Source organism: Sebastes umbrosus, chromosome 24 (assembly GCF_015220745.1).
Source record: "Sebastes umbrosus isolate fSebUmb1 chromosome 24, fSebUmb1.pri, whole genome shotgun sequence".
In the NCBI taxonomy this organism is placed as follows: domain Eukaryota; kingdom Metazoa; phylum Chordata; class Actinopteri; order Perciformes; family Sebastidae; genus Sebastes; species Sebastes umbrosus.
In genome coordinates this window covers 14,940,270-14,956,239 of record NC_051292.1, presented here as the reverse complement: position 1 = coordinate 14,956,239, position 15,970 = coordinate 14,940,270, and the positions used below count along the sequence as shown (strand labels likewise).

The 15,970-nt window shown below is 39.4% G+C and overlaps 1 protein-coding gene across 1 annotated transcript in view; it reads right to left on the bottom strand.

Moving 5' to 3' along the window:
- The window catches only part of LOC119483949 (neural cell adhesion molecule 2-like), a 529,018-nt gene that overhangs the window by 456,407 nt on the left and 56,641 nt on the right, over window positions 1-15,970 (bottom strand). Inside the window, 1 exon segment of the mRNA XM_037762474.1 lies at window positions 1,530-1,580. The gene's annotated coding sequence lies outside the window, so the exon portion shown is untranslated.

Sequence of the window (15,970 nt, the reverse complement as noted above, 5' to 3'; positions counted from 1 at the left end):
ATTTTGAAAGTTTTAAATGCCAGAATCAATATATTTTCTTCATTTGAGTGTATGTGGAGGAAGAAGGAAGTTACTTCTTTTACTTTAGAGCACCCATATACTGACATTTATGTTAAATGCATTCAAACGGCCCCGATGGAGCTGATCATGGATGGATAAAGAGAACAGAGCTGACGGGAGAGCTAGAGACCACCTTGGAGAAGTTAGAGGAAGTAGACACGTGTGTGACTACGTCCGGTTTTCAAAATAAGGTGTTAACAAAGGGAACTGTATATTCAAAATACATCTATGGAAATAAGATTAATTGGATTATATACACCAGAAGTTTAAAACATTACATGTACCTTATACATTCAAAATAAAATACCACTAATTTGTGTCTTGATTCTTTGATTTTTGGGTTGATGGGAAAAATTTAATAAATAATTCCTGACAATGACTGATATATCTGACTTCTCTGACTACATACATGCTGAAAATCAAACATTTTTAATGTATTAATTTGGATATTTTCCAAAGTAAAAGTCCCTAGAAGTGTATGATTCAACTTTTTCCCATGGTCTAGTGTTAAAAAAGTTAACAAAAATCGCAATAAATCGCAATATCGAATCGCACTACATATCTAATCGGCACCCAAGTATCGTGATAGTATCGAATCGGGAGATAGGTGAATTGTCCCAGCCCTTGTAATCAGCATTTCTTTGAGACCAGAGAAGCTCATAGGTGTTGTTGAATGTGAGTCATCAACTGGAAAGTATTTTGTGGAGCTACTTAAAGAAACTCTGACAACGGTGGATAATGATATTCCGAACTGCGTAGGCAACTCAACAGATGGAGCCGCAAACATGCAAGGCCAAAACAAGGGGGTTATCCTAACCAAGTGCACATCTGGTGCTGTGCACATGTGCTCAATCTCATTCTGAGACAGACGTTGTGATAGAAAGTGCATCCCTTTTCTCCACTGTGAATGCTGTATTTATCAAGGACTCATACAACCGTATGAATATGGGGGAGAAAGTGAGTGATGACAAGCGACACAGACGGCTGGGGAGACTAGGTGGCGGGCCACGGACCAGGCTCTAAGCAAGACAAGGCCTTGTTCGTTTATTTAATCACTGAAAAGGATAGTGGAAGATATGTCATAAGGGTACATTGAATCCCTGCTGAAGCACGAGACAGTGCTGACTAGTGGCATGGACCTAATCACCGCTCAACGGCAAGTAATGGGGCCCATGACAGCCTAAAAACATGCACCAGGGACATGGATGGTGTCACGAAAGCTGCTAATGTCTTAGTTGAGTGGGCTTACAATGAGCTGGAGGAGAACGCATACAAAGAGGCGGTTCAGGCGGCTCTACCGGACATAAAAATCACAAAGAAGAAGACCATGCCGGGGGAGGTAGCAGATGAAGAACATTCGTTGAGTGCAGAGGATCAATACAGGGTCAATGTACACAAGGCCGAGCAGTAGGAGAGATTTAAATGAATACTTCACGCACGAAATGACCATTTGTGTTTCAATTACTCACCTTGAATTCTTGAAGAAAACTTCATGTACGCCTCCAGGGTGAACGAAGAATCTGAAAACAGAGAAAAGTCTTGATGAACTGAAGTAAACAAGGTCTACAAACTCTCACACAACTCGTGCAGCATAATCCAATTCTCGTTTATCCAGTCGGGGTACCCGTAGATCCCATTTTTTCATTCACATATCTTGAAGTCAGAGGTCAAGGGACCCCTTTGAAAAAGGCCATGCCAGTTTCTCCTCGCCAAAATTTAGCGTAACGTTGGAGCGTTATTTAACCTCCTTCCCGACAAGCTAGCATGGCAATTTTGGTACCAATGGATTCCTTGTTTTTTCATCATCATCATCATCTTCTCTAGTTTTACAACTGAGCCCACTACAACCTCTGAAAGACAGAACAGCAGCCGTCAGATTTTGAAGTGCTTAATCTAACCATTTGGCAGTACTTCCGCAGCCCACCCGGGCTGAATTTCAGTCCTAGTACATCCCTGCTTCTACCCTGCTTATGTTTGAAAAATCAGTTTTGAAAAGCAAAAACTGTAAAAGACAGAAGCCTCCTCATTATGTTTAAATGACTGTGTATTCTGTATTATTCTAGTTGTTTATGTAGCGACGAGAGCTCATGTTTACAGGCAGATATGCGCTTCATTTCCACATTGAAACAAGGTGTAAATGCGGCCTTCTGTCGCACTTCAAATTGCATAAAGTGGAACATATGTTTTGATAAAAAAAAAAAAAAAAAAATCATAATTGAAGTTCAAAATATATCCGATTTACATGAGAGGCTGCTTCACCGCCTCTTTGCTTTATATGACTGGATTAGTTCACCTTAGTTTCCATCTGTTCATCCCATTTACTGTACGTTTTCATTCATGAATAACGGCACGCATGCTTTAGTGGAAACACGACACGCTGTTGGCAACTAATGCTCCGGATTAGTGTGTGAAATCATCAAGTGGCAGATTGTAGGATCAGGATAAAATGCCCCTAATAAATCACTTGAGAAAGAAAGGCACGCTTGCATTTGGCAGTTTTTGAAACTATTCAACCAACGAATGCAAAGTAATGAGTTGTATTACCATAAAACAAGAACTATTTGCAAAATTGTGGATCTGCCGGCTTTGTGCGGAAACTCACCTTGATGTTATGTAAATAAAGGCGCTGCATGAATACGCACGTGATCAAGGAAATAAACGTGTGACATTATATGATAAAATGGTGGATTTGAGTGCTAAACATCGTCTCTGAGGTTGTCTCGCTACTGCGAGTGAGGAGATCCCTGGTTATACAGACACTATACGCTGCTGTTGTTTTTTGTTTGCTTCCATTTTTTATATTTGGGGTTTCATTTGAACCAACATTACAGGTTTTAAAATGATTTTAATTTATCTTACATGATTTGATTATGATTTAAATGCACAAAATGTCATTTTCTGCCACAAAGGGTCTCTCAATCAAAACAATAATACATGACAGAGTTCGGTGACATCATGAAGTAGCGTGGGATCATGGGAGTTGGTGTTTTCTTCACCATCATTGCAGTCAGCTTCCCCCTGTTAGAATTTCTTTAGTGTTTATCGTTCAAGAGGTTTTTACCGGGAGCCAAATTATCTACAGAGGTCTTCTTCTCTCCAAAACAAACAAACCCGGTGATTAAAACCGGTAAAACAATAAAAAAAGCTGTTTTGCGTTAAAAATCAGTGTTTCTCCGATGCTATTTGGCAGACACAGGACGTCCCAGAGGGGCTGCGAGCAGAGCTGCCACTAACGTTTGCTCAGCTTGTTTCTTTGATAACTTAAAGGGATAGCTTCACCTTTCCATGAGACAGATACTGAGAACTGAAGCCGTCATCTATGCTCTCGGCAACCAGACTCCATTGAAAAAACCTTGCAAAACATGGGAATTGTATTTTTTTTCAATGGAGGCTGGTGGTTTTAGCGAGAGCATAGATGAATACAACGGCTTCAGTTCCCCGTCAGAAAGGGCTGTCTGATGGCAAGGAAAAGCTGTAAAATATTCTAAATACTGACTATGGATAAGTACCTCATACAAGCCCACTTCAAAACACCCGAACTATCCCTTTAAGATCTAGATGGCCAATGACTAAAATCCTTCATCCGGTTGAAATATATAGTTAAAAACAACCAAGATCTAAAAAGTATATCGTAAAAATGGTGGACAACGCTGCAGAAAAGTTCTATATAAAACATTGAAGTAAACTAACCGCTATCAGATACTGCTGCGTACTTCATCCTAAAACTAAATCTTAATTAGACACGAAAAGCTTTTATGTAACAAAAATGTGTTGTGATTCACAGTGAGACTGAGCTGGAATAAAAAGGGAAAAGCACTGAGAGGAAGAGATGCATAAACTACCTGCCTCTGACTGCCTGAAAATCAGGTAATGATTTTAGCAACACGCCTTTCAAGAACGGCCGGGGAAGCGACTGAAACCAAAACTAATTTTGCATCTAAGGATGCTGTTTAGTGATTCAAAAAGCAAGGTATGCATAATAAATGGGTTTTATTCAAACTCGCACAAAGAGGCAACAGTTCTCCCCAAGATTATGTAACTCACCCTGAGCGTATAAACGCAAATATGTAGCCTACTTCACGTTATGCCGGATGAAAAGTAAATAAGTGAACAACAAGGGATCATTTTAAATGTTCACCAGAAACTGCTGTTAGTCCTACATGCTGCATAATACTGTCACTAGTTGTGCTCTGATGTCTTGCTTTGGGGCAACGATCCACCTCCACCTATAGCTTATTAAAACATGATGTTATTTGTCACTATGTCTTTGGATACAAGTAAAGGGCTGCACTTATACACCACTTTTCTACTTAAACAGAACAAAGCGCTTCAGAATGCCTGTCATTAATCCCCTCATACACCACCCCTGTCTCCTGGTAATTACGTTTATATACTACTCATCTGTTTCCCAAAGTAGGTTGTGATGAGAAATGTAATGGCTGCCAGGATTATGTTCACAGAAAATGAGAGAAGGAAGCACTGCGTTTCTGTAGTCGCAGGGAGGTGGGCGAGGTAGATGGTGGACGTACACTTTATAAGGTACACCTGTACAATCTACAACAGCAATTCAATACAACAGCTCAGCCGTAAATTCTACCGTTTTTAAATGTTCAGTTTTTGTTGACAATGTCTGGTATATGTTTATTAGAGGTCATAGTTACCTCCGCCAAGGCCGAAGGCCTAGGAAGGAGGTTATGTTTTCACCGGCATTGATTGATTGATTGGTTGGTTGGTTGGTTGGTTGGTTGGTTTGTCTGTTAGCAGGATTACTCCAAAAGTCCGTGATGGATTTGAATGAAATGTTTTGGAGGGGTGGGGTGTGGCACAATGAACAATCCATTAGATTTTGGTGGCGATCCGGATCATGATCCAGCTTTGGGAATCTTTTTTTTAATAACTCCGCTTAGCCTGTGCATTAACACCACAGGCTTTAAGACAGAGAGAGAGCGGGGAGTGGAGGGAGGGGGGGACACCTGTAGATTTGGCGTTTTTACACATTAAACTCTGTGAAATTACAGTCGAGTTCGACCAAAGCACACTTGGTGATTGTTGGAAAGAGTAACGACGACGATTTAGGTGAGTTTTACTTTGTTTCTGTCCAGTTTGAATGAAGTGTTTTACGCTGCTCAGCTGCGTACAGCTGATCTCAACATACACAAAAATACACTTTGATGATGGCGCAAGCTGAACGGGGAGGAGGGGGCAATCGTACTCGGGCAGCTTGGTGGAGGTCTGCGTTCTCCGAATGCCATTCTAGTTCAACATATCCTCATACAACGGTTCGTATGATATGTTACAAATGTTATTCCTCATTTGTCGGGCGTTTTCCTACAGATGTCCAGCAACACTTTCTTTAGTAAGGGTTGCATGTCTAAACCTGAATGGGACGGCACCATGTGTTAAGCAGTTATCCTCACAACAACCCCTCTCAGTCCCTCACTAATGCCTCAAAACCAGGAGCTTTTTCTGCTGCTGATCGCAGGCTCTGGAATAGCCTCCCATCCCACATTAAGTCCTGTTCCACCATTGACAATTTTCAATTAAATTTAAAGACCCACCTTTTGAGGCTGCCCCATGGCTTTCGTCATGTCCCCTCTTAACTTATTTCTAACATCTTCTTACTGCTTTTTAATCTGTTGTTGGTTTTATTCTATTTCTCCCAACTTATTATTTAATTTGTACCTGTGTTAATTGTATTGCATCATGTATTATTGCATCTTTATTTATGTATACCTGTACTGGGAAGCAGGTCAACTCCTGTTGTTTTTAAATGTCCTATATAAATAAACTGACTTGACCTGACTAGAAAACGGTAGACGTGTTCGCTTGATTGTACAGTGCTGTATTTACAGGGACTGTTGCAAAATAAGTTAAAAGTGAGATGATGTTAACAAAAAAATAGAGATATGCCACCAAAGAAACTTGGGAGTTTTATTTTTCTCCGTAGGCTTCAGCTGGCGCTTCTGAAAGATGCTGATACGAAACCATGGTTACGAAAAGTCACCCGTTTCCGCCGGAGAGAGGGAAGTTCATGCTGAAGCTTGCCGCTGTATTTATACCCTACGCCTTAAAGAAGGGGGCTTCATTCAGCTGTGAGTGTGACTATGAACGACGTTCACAGTGGGAGGGTGCAGGTGTGAGAGGAAAGAGGGCACAGGTGCTGCAGCTTTGAAGAGGAAAAGCAAAGCTCGTACGCCGTCGGCACGGAAAGAGGCCGGGCACCGTTCAGTTGCATGTACCGCTTGCTCTGCGGTGACACAGAGCAGATTGAAAATCTGCAAAATTTCCCTTTCGCCGCTCCCTCATCCTCCTCCTTATCTAACAACAGAAGGGAGGTGGGTTTGTGGAGCTCTGTATCGCGCTAAGCCCATCCACTTTTTAGCGGTCCAATCAAATGCAAAGGATTTAAATCCCTCTTGTACCTGTACACCGCTCAAATATTCTGTTTCACTGGGAAATATATCACAGGGACTTTGGATTTTCTCCCACAAGACCACTAAATATATGATGATATTTTATGCTATTATATTGAGTCTACACAATTTAACTTTTTTTGAGTACGGTAGATTTAACCACTGTATGATGTATAGCTGAGAAAAGGGTAATGTAAAACAAATTTAAAGCAACCAAAAGCAGCCAGGTACTGTATCCCCAAACTGCTAATATCCCCTTCCCTTCAGCTAAATTAAATATTCGTATGCCCCTTTTGCGCTGGCCTTTATTTGGTCCCAACTGAGAGATATATTAAGCAATCATCTCATTTTCAATATTTACCGAGGTTAATCACTGCAGATAAGATATTCTGAATGCAGTTTGTGACATTTGTTGGACCACAAACAAACATCCGAGATGTGAGATCCAAACTCTGACATCTCTCCCGTGTTGTGATCTGTGAGCTCGACTCTGCTTATCAGCTCCGCGGGCCAAGTCTTGGAAGCAGCCAGCTGGTGGGTAAGAGTTGCCCAAAACTTTTTCAGCCAAGCGGTTTTCTTTGCCACTGCTGTTCGCGCCAAAACACACATCTCATGACGACGGCCAACACAAAGTCTACACTGTGAATTATCATGAAATAAAATCTGGTAAATGGTATTAATGTGAATTTTGAGTTGTGTTCTGTCCGTTTTGTTGCTCATTTGATTTTCTACTCGCATCATCTGTACAGTAAAAGCATGTTAATTCATAGTGGCACCCGCTGTGAAATAATCTAAGTAATCTCAAAGTGACATATCAAATCCAAATTTTACGCGACCAAAGTCCCATTTGGCTAAAAAGTGAGAGCTTAAAAACAGCGTTGTGAGCACAATTTAAGCCTGCAGGAGTTGTGAAGAATCAGCTATACGCTCCAGAACATGCTGAGACTTTTTCCAACACTGTGGGTGAGGTGTGAATGTTCAAAACAAGACCATGTAATCGCTTGGGTTGTTCTGCAACACGAGTCTTACAGGGAAGCGGTGCTTTTTTTTTTTTTCTTTACCAAGTAGTCCGTGCCCAATTACCTCGAAACCACAAGTCCATTTCTTCCCCAGTCTTTTCCCTAAGGCCTGTCAAAATCTCATTCATTTTTAATGGGACTAGTGAGTTATGACCATCTTATTTGGCTTATCACTGGGTACGCGCACACGTACGTACGACAGCACACTTTTTAAAAAGGTATTGAAAAATTCAAATGATATAAAATTAACATTTTTTTTCTACTTTCAGTGAAGCATTTCAGTGGACTTTTGTTTAAACTGTTAGTATTCATGTCAGACATTTTGTCAATAAAAAAATTGTACAAATGGAGGCCTAAGGTGAGGACAAAATGTTTGTTTTCCTGTATCCAATTTAAAAGAAGTATAATAATAATAATCATTTGTTGGGGTTCAGGCAAACAAGAAAGCAGAACTTTAAATTTCCCTCAAGTTATCATCCGAACAACAACAAGCGAATAAGGTGTGCTAGAACCTTGACACGTTATAATCTAACTACAGCAGTATATTATTAAACACGTCACTCCAGCAAACGTCTACAAATGATTTTGAGTGATTTCTTCAACACATTCAGGATGAATATTATGTGAATTGCAAGATACGTTCATTGAAAATGTTTCCTTATTAGGATGGGTCGCAGGTTCAGACCCGGCTTGGGGCCCTTCTGTGTGGAGTTTGCATATTCTCCCCGTGTTAGCGTGGGTTTACTCCGGGTGCTCCAGTTTCCCCCGACAGTCCAAAGACATGCAGGTTAGGTTCATTGCTGAATGTGAGCGTGTCACCAAGGAGGTAAAATAACATTTTGGAAATGAAAAACTGGCTTGGCCATTTTCAAAGGGGTCCCTTGACCTCTGACCTCCAGATATGTGAATGAAAATGGGTTCTATGGGTACCCACCAGTCTCCCCTTTACAGACATGCCCACTTTATGATAATCACAGGCAGTTTGGGGGCAAGTCATAGTCAAGTCAGCACACTGACACACTGACAGCTGTTTGCCATGTTATGATTTGAGCATATTTTTGATGCTAAATGCAGTACTTGTGAGGGTTTCTGGACAATATCTGTCATTGTTTTGTGTAGTTAATTGATTTCCAATAATAAATATATACATACATTTGCATAAAGCAGCATATGTGCCACTCCCATGTTGATAAGAGTATTAAATACTTGACAAATCTCCCTTTAAGGTACAGTTTGAACAGAAATGTGTGATTAATTTTCGATTAACTATAGATAATCATACTATTTAATGCTAATTAAATCTTTTAATCGATTGACAGCCCTAGTATGAACATAACTTATGAGGAGACAGAGTTGTATTTCAGCCAGAGATCTCGGCACCTCATGAAGTAATCACACCAATCAGCTCTCAACCCCTGGAATGTAGGAATGTAACTTACTACTCAATAATAGTGTAATACTGTGCTTTTTTTTTTCTCCTGACACAAGCAGTCGAAATTCTTTTCATCTTTGCCTGCCTCCACAGAAAGGTCAGAGGTCACAGTCAGCTTGTAGGTACTCATCGTCTTGCTCAAGGCCACTACAGCAGAGCAGATAGGAGTTCATGCAGAAGCCTGAAGGTGTGGTTGAAGGTCAGTCTCCCATTCTTACAGCCTACCGTCAAAACTAGATGGAATTAATCACAACACAGAGTACTGCAGAAAGACCTCATGGGTGAATTGCTAGAATATCCAAACTGTCCATATCGTTCACAGGCTTGCTGGTTTTATTTAATTTTTAGTCAGTCTGTCCGTCGGTTCACCACTTTGTGTGGTTTCAGTGGATGAATTCTACCGACTTTGCTGAATTGCTCCGTTTACAGCTATATTATTTAGTAAGCCAAATGTATTTAAAAAAGTACGAAGGTGGAACAGAAAGTGTAGTTGGTGGCGACCCAAAGCAAATCCACAAAGCATAACGTTTTTATCCCTTAGTATTGATTAGGGCTGTGTACTGGCAAGAATCTGGCAATACAATACAAAACGACCACAAAGAGAAGCAAAACAACCACAAAGAGAAGCAAAACAACCACAAAGAGAAGAAAACAACCACAAAGAGAAGAAAACAACCACAAAATGAAGCAAAACAACCACAAAGAGAAGCAAAACAACCACAAAGAGAAGAAAACAACCACAAAGAGAAGAAAACAACCACAAAATGAAGCAAAACAACCACAAAGAGAAGCAAAACAACCACAAAGAGAAGAAAACAACCACAAAGAGAAGAAAACAACCACAAAATGAAGCAAAACAACCACAAAGAGAAGAAAACAACCACAAAGAGAAGAAAACAACCACAAAGAGAAGCAAAACAACAATAAAGAGATGCAAAACAACCGCGAAGAGATGCAAAATAACCACAAAGAGAAGCAAAACAACCACAGAGACACAAAACAACTACGAAGAGAAGCAAAACAAATACAAAATGAAGCAAAACAACAACAGAGACACAAAACAACCAAAAAGTGATGCAAAACAACTATAAAATTAAGCAAAACAACCACAAATGAAGCAAAAACCACCACAAAATGAAGCAAAACAACCAGGGTTGGGTATTGGCAAGAATCTGGTGATATGATACATATCATGATACAGGGGTTACGATTCAATATATCGCGATATATTGCGATTTTGTTATCTAATCTAATCTATAATCTAATTTTAGGATAACTGTCATAGTATAAAGAACACACCACCATATGCATAAAATCTGAGTAAAAAAGTTACTTTTAATGTAATCAGAACAGTGGGATCTGCATTTGCATTCATCACAGTCCCTCCAACATCCAACATCATACCACTACTTTTTGTGTTGGACACAAATCTTTGCATGTGAACTATTAATAGATAATAGTGTTTTTTAGAATCAATACAGTATTACAAAACATAATATTGCGATCTTCAAGTGTATCTATATTCTCTTACACCCCTAGTATTAATTATTTGTTATTCGGGGTTTGTCATCCAGCATGTTCTGTAGCATAAACAAAAAGGAAAACATCCTATGATTTCCTTGGAGATTGAGGGGATTACTTCAACCCGTCATATTCCACAGATTTTTCTGAACTTTTCAAAAGGTCTGATTGTTGTTACCCTCCTAGGAGTCAGTATCATGCAGACTCCCCTACTCCCTTTCCTTTTCAACTTCCATATTGTGTAACCTTGATAAAAACTAAACACCAGTGCAACTACGGTTTCAGAAATTTTAGGTCATCAAACACTCAAATGGAAAAATAGTTGTGTGTAAAGTGTGCTCGATTCCATTCATGTAATAAAGGCATTGGGGATGCAGTTTGGAGGCCGACAATCTAAATCGAATCTCGTAGTTTCCCCTTAAACGTTTTCCTCGCAGGCCTTGTTCTCTACGGAGCAGTTGATATAGATCAGACAGAATTGGAGAGGATAAAGTTCAGCAATGAGGGAGTCTTTCTTCCCCTCTCATTCGCATTTGACGGTGATTCTCTCATAAATGGTTGGCTGCCATTTAGGGCCATATTGCCACTAATGTCTATTCTTTTCACAGGTGGAGAAGCTGGTATAGTTGGCAAGATTACACTCCATAACGTTTTTAGAGTGAGACTTGCAAACAATACTTCCTTTTAAGTCTAATGAGAGGTTGAGGTAATTTCCTTTCATTCGTTACAGAGGCAGGCATCCATATGAAAAACCTCCGCTACATGTAGAGGTAAAGACTATGATTTTAATCATCACTCACTTTGACTGACAGTATCATCAAATCCTCACATCTGATCAAATGTAGAATGTGCTTCTGAATGATAGAGAGGAAGCCTAAAGGCAAAAGGCTCTTGAACATGGGGGAGGCTAGAGGGTTGGTGAGGGGTCCCCCAGAGTCAGAAAGTGATACTGTAGGTAATGGGCTTGTTAGTATTATTGATGGGTGACTGAACAGGCCTCCTGGTGCAGGCCCAGGGGCCCTTGGACCAGAGCCTCTGTATGAAGTAAGTGAGTGAATATTTCCTGTTGGAAAGTCAATCGAACAACCAGAAAAATATATATAAAGAGCCTCAAAACAACCACAAAGAGAAGCAAAACGACCATAAAGACATGAAAAAATACGGCAAAGAGAGGAAAACAACCACAACGAGATGCAAAACAACCACAAAGACAAGCAAAACAACCACAAAGAGATGCAAAACAACCACAAAGATATGCAAAACGACCACAAAGAGACACAAAACAACCACAAAGAGATGCAAAACAACCATAAAGAGAAACAAAACAACCACAAAGAGATGCAAAACGATGCAAAACGACCACAAAGAGATGCAAAACGACCACAAAGAAAAGCAAAACAACCAGAAAGACATGCAGAACAACCACAACAAGAAGCAAAACAACCACAAAGAGATGCAAAATGACCACAAAGAGATGGAAAACAACCACAAAGACAAGCAAAACGACCACAGAGACACAAAAAAAACACAAAGAGATGCAAAATAACCACAAAGAGACATAAAACAACCACAAAGAGATGCAAAACTACCACAAAGAGATGCAAAATGACCACAAAGAGACATAAAACAACCACAAAGAGATGCAAAACAACCACAAAGAACAACCACAAAGAGACAAAACAACCACAAAGAGATGCAAAATAACCATAAAGAGATGCAAAACAACCACAAAAAGATGCAAAACCATGCAAAACAACCACAACAAGAAGCAAAACAACCACAAAGAGATGCAAATGACCACAAAGAGATGCAAAATGACCACAAAGACATGCAAAACAACCACAAAGAGATGCAAAACAACCACAAAGAGATGCAAAACAACCACGAAGAGATGCAAAACGACCACAAAGAGATGCAAAATGACCACAAAGGGAAGAAAACTTTAATTTACTGATATGATTTCATATTAGGATATTTAAAGTTGTTCTTTTGGCATTCATTTATTGCACTAAATAAACAATTTAACTATAAATAATGTACATTTTTTACTGCCAAGAGGCAGTGCTTTGAAGGTGAGTATAAACACTTCAATCTGGCCCTGTTCTTGAAAACACTTAATGCAAGGCTGCTCTCATTTTGCAAGGTAAGTGGTGTCCTTCTGATGTTCAAACTGAAAGGACATTCATTCATTTTCTGAACTTTAACCCCCTCTATTATACCTGCTTAACCTTCCCTGTTCATGTGAAAAACATAAATCCATCAAAACGTCCTCACAGGAGACCACATTTATGTTTTTTTGTTCTTATTTGGACCCCATAATTCGGTTGTAAAATAAATGTCACACTCGCAGAAGCACACACGAGCAAATCATAATCATTAATTTCAAAAAACTAATTCTGTATGACATATTGCGCATTTTATCAGCTTAACCACTTGGTGTGTCTGTCGCAAATGGAAACAGGGGCTCGCTGAAGACGGAGCGCTGCTTCCTATTAACGTCCCCCCCCCCCCGTTAGCGCTCTGGTCTAGCTCAGAAGCAATGATCCATGACACAAATGATTCATGAGAGCGTGACATGTAATGTTTTATATTGCTGCAATGAAACTTTTATAAATGTCACCAAAAAAGAGACTGCCAGGATTGCCAGGCGGAGCAGTGCTATTCTTAGATGTAGATACAAGAGTGAGGGCTAGGATTGGGTGTATCTGGGAATGATATAATATACAAGGCAATTCCATGTAAAGGGATATCCTTAAACACAGGGTCAAATATCCAACATTTTAGTTCTATTTAAAATACAGAGGCAATCTTTTTCACATTGCTGCACACGACTGTAACCCTACACACTCAGTTGGTTCTCTTTTTAATGTGAAAGCTGAGCAGTTGTCACAAGAAAAAAGGGTGGTGGGAGGGAAAACGGGGGCAGAGGTGTCCATTCAGCAAAAGCTAAGATGTCTCAAGGTCACCTGGCAGCATGGACATAATGTTTGATCAGTTAACACTCATCCTGACATATGGGGAGCGTAACGCTGCAAACTGCAGCTTCTAACAGCCATTTTTCACCAGAATTTTGGACATTTAATCTTATTGAAACTAAATTATTAGACTGATTACATCCAGATGATGACACAATATTACAAAGACAATGGAAGAGTTGAAGTAAAATCCCAACAAATACAAAAAAGAAATCAAAAACTGCAGTAATCAAATTAGTTACTGTTTAAATGCAATGAACACCTATTTTGTCAGCAAGCTTCATGAATGTTTAATGATGTAGAAAAATACTTTGATTTCAGGAGCTTTAAGAACAACAGCTACCCTCACTCTGGAAAACACTAAATAAGGTAGGAGGCTAAAAATAAGTATTTGTTTGCTGCTATTTTTATAGCAATTAAATAACAGTATCAAAAGAAAGAACAGCCTCACATTTAATCCAACTAATTATTCAAAGATTATGTGTAAGGCTGTCAAAATTAACGCGTTAACACAAATTTGTTTTTACGGCACTAGTGAAGATTTCTTCCACACATTTAGGATGAATATTATGTGAACTGTCAGATACGTTCATTAAAAAAGGTTTCATTATGATGTTGATATATCTTTAAACATAATTTCTTTTGCAAATTTATAGTATAATCTAGGGCTGTCAAAGTTAACGCGATAATAACACAAATTTGTTTTAACGCCACTAATTTTTTTTTACCCAACTTGCAATTTTTTAAGCTTTTAAGCTATCTAGGTATCATATGGAACAAAAAAAACGAATGAATCCATTGGTACTAACCATCATACTAGCTTGTCGCAAAGGAGGTTAAATAACGCTTCAAACTTACGCTACAGTTTGGCGAGGAAAACTTGCATGGCCTTTTTCAAAGGGGTCCCTTGACCTCTGACCTCCAGATATGTGAATGTAAATGGGTTATATGGGTACCCACGAGTCTCCCCTTTACAGACATGCCAACTTTATGATAATCACATGCAGTTTGGGACAAGTCATAGTCAAGTCAGCACACTGACAGCTTGAGTTTGCCATGTTATGATTTGAGCATATTCTTTATGCTAAATGCAGTACCTGTGAGGGTTTCTGGACAATATTTGTCATTGTTTTGTGTTGTTCATTGATTTCCAATAATAAATATATACATACATTTGCATAAAGCAGCATATTTGTCCACTCCCATGTTGATAAGAGTATTAAATAGTTGAGAAATCTTCCTTTACGGTACATTTTGAACTGATAAAACATGTGCGATTAATTACGATTAAATATTTTAATCAATTGACAGCCCTAGTTATGTGCAAAGTAACAAAACATTGTTGTCCTATGTATCGCCAAAACATCAGCCTTTTATTACTGCAGATGTTTACATTCCAACTTCACCATAGTTATTCCGTGGTATATTTTTATTCCAAAGGCGGGGGGGGTCGCCAGACTATCACAGGGCTGACACATAGAGACAGACAACCATTCACACTCATATTCACACCTACGTGCAATTTAAAGTCAACATTTAACCTGCATGTTTTGGACTGTGGGAGGAACCCGGAGCACCCGGCGTAAACCCACACTAACACAGAATCCATAGTTGCAAAATATGTTAAATGGAGCTTCAACCACGAGAGCTGATGATGTTTTTATGAACCCTCAGAATGCTCCTCCATCCAAATTAGCTTTCTTTACTTCTCCCCGGTTTTATTTCTGTGCTCACATCCCTGCATCATCTCCTCAGGCAAATTCACTGTATCCACAAAAGTTGGTCTGCCTTCCTCTGACAGCATAGAAGAGCAGCTCCAGTTTTTTTTCTCCGTTTGATGATTTCTTGGCTCCGGTGCTCGTGTTTGCAAATCTAGGCTAAGATTACAAAAATAACACTTTAATTCTGCTATAGATGGATTTCCTTTCACTCCCATAGGTTCTGAGATATATACATAAGGGCATTTATTTTGATTCAAATGCCAAATGTGCTACAGTTGATTTATCTTTAGGCTGCAGTTCCAAATATTCGGCTGCTTTTTTACTCATGCCTGCTTTTTTTTGGTAACTGAATGTTTATCTTGTAGGAAGAGTCACATTATCTGAAGCCATTTATCATTTAATACAAAAAAAACTATAGAGATGTCAGTCTGTAAAAGTGCTCACAGATCTAAACGACCTTCAAGCAATGTTGTTCAAGTGCACCTTTCAGCAAATATGTTGCTAAAGTGACACCAAATCCCTCCCAACACTAGCTCTATGTGACCCTTCATAATCCCCCCATCTATCTGCTCACATAGGTCAAAACTGGTAATGAAAATGTATTAGCATACCGTCAGTGTTTCCAAAATATCTGTCCAATTCCCCCAGTTAACTGGCAACGTAATGAAATGGACTGTTGACTTTCCTATTGTTAGTGTAAACAACTGCACTTGTTTGTGCCAAGTTATTCAATGTGCACGGCTCAAATTATTTATAATTAGCGTGTCATTTGTGCCCCAGGTCACCGCGACACCGGTAATTACAAACCGCATTTTACTAAAAAGCATCA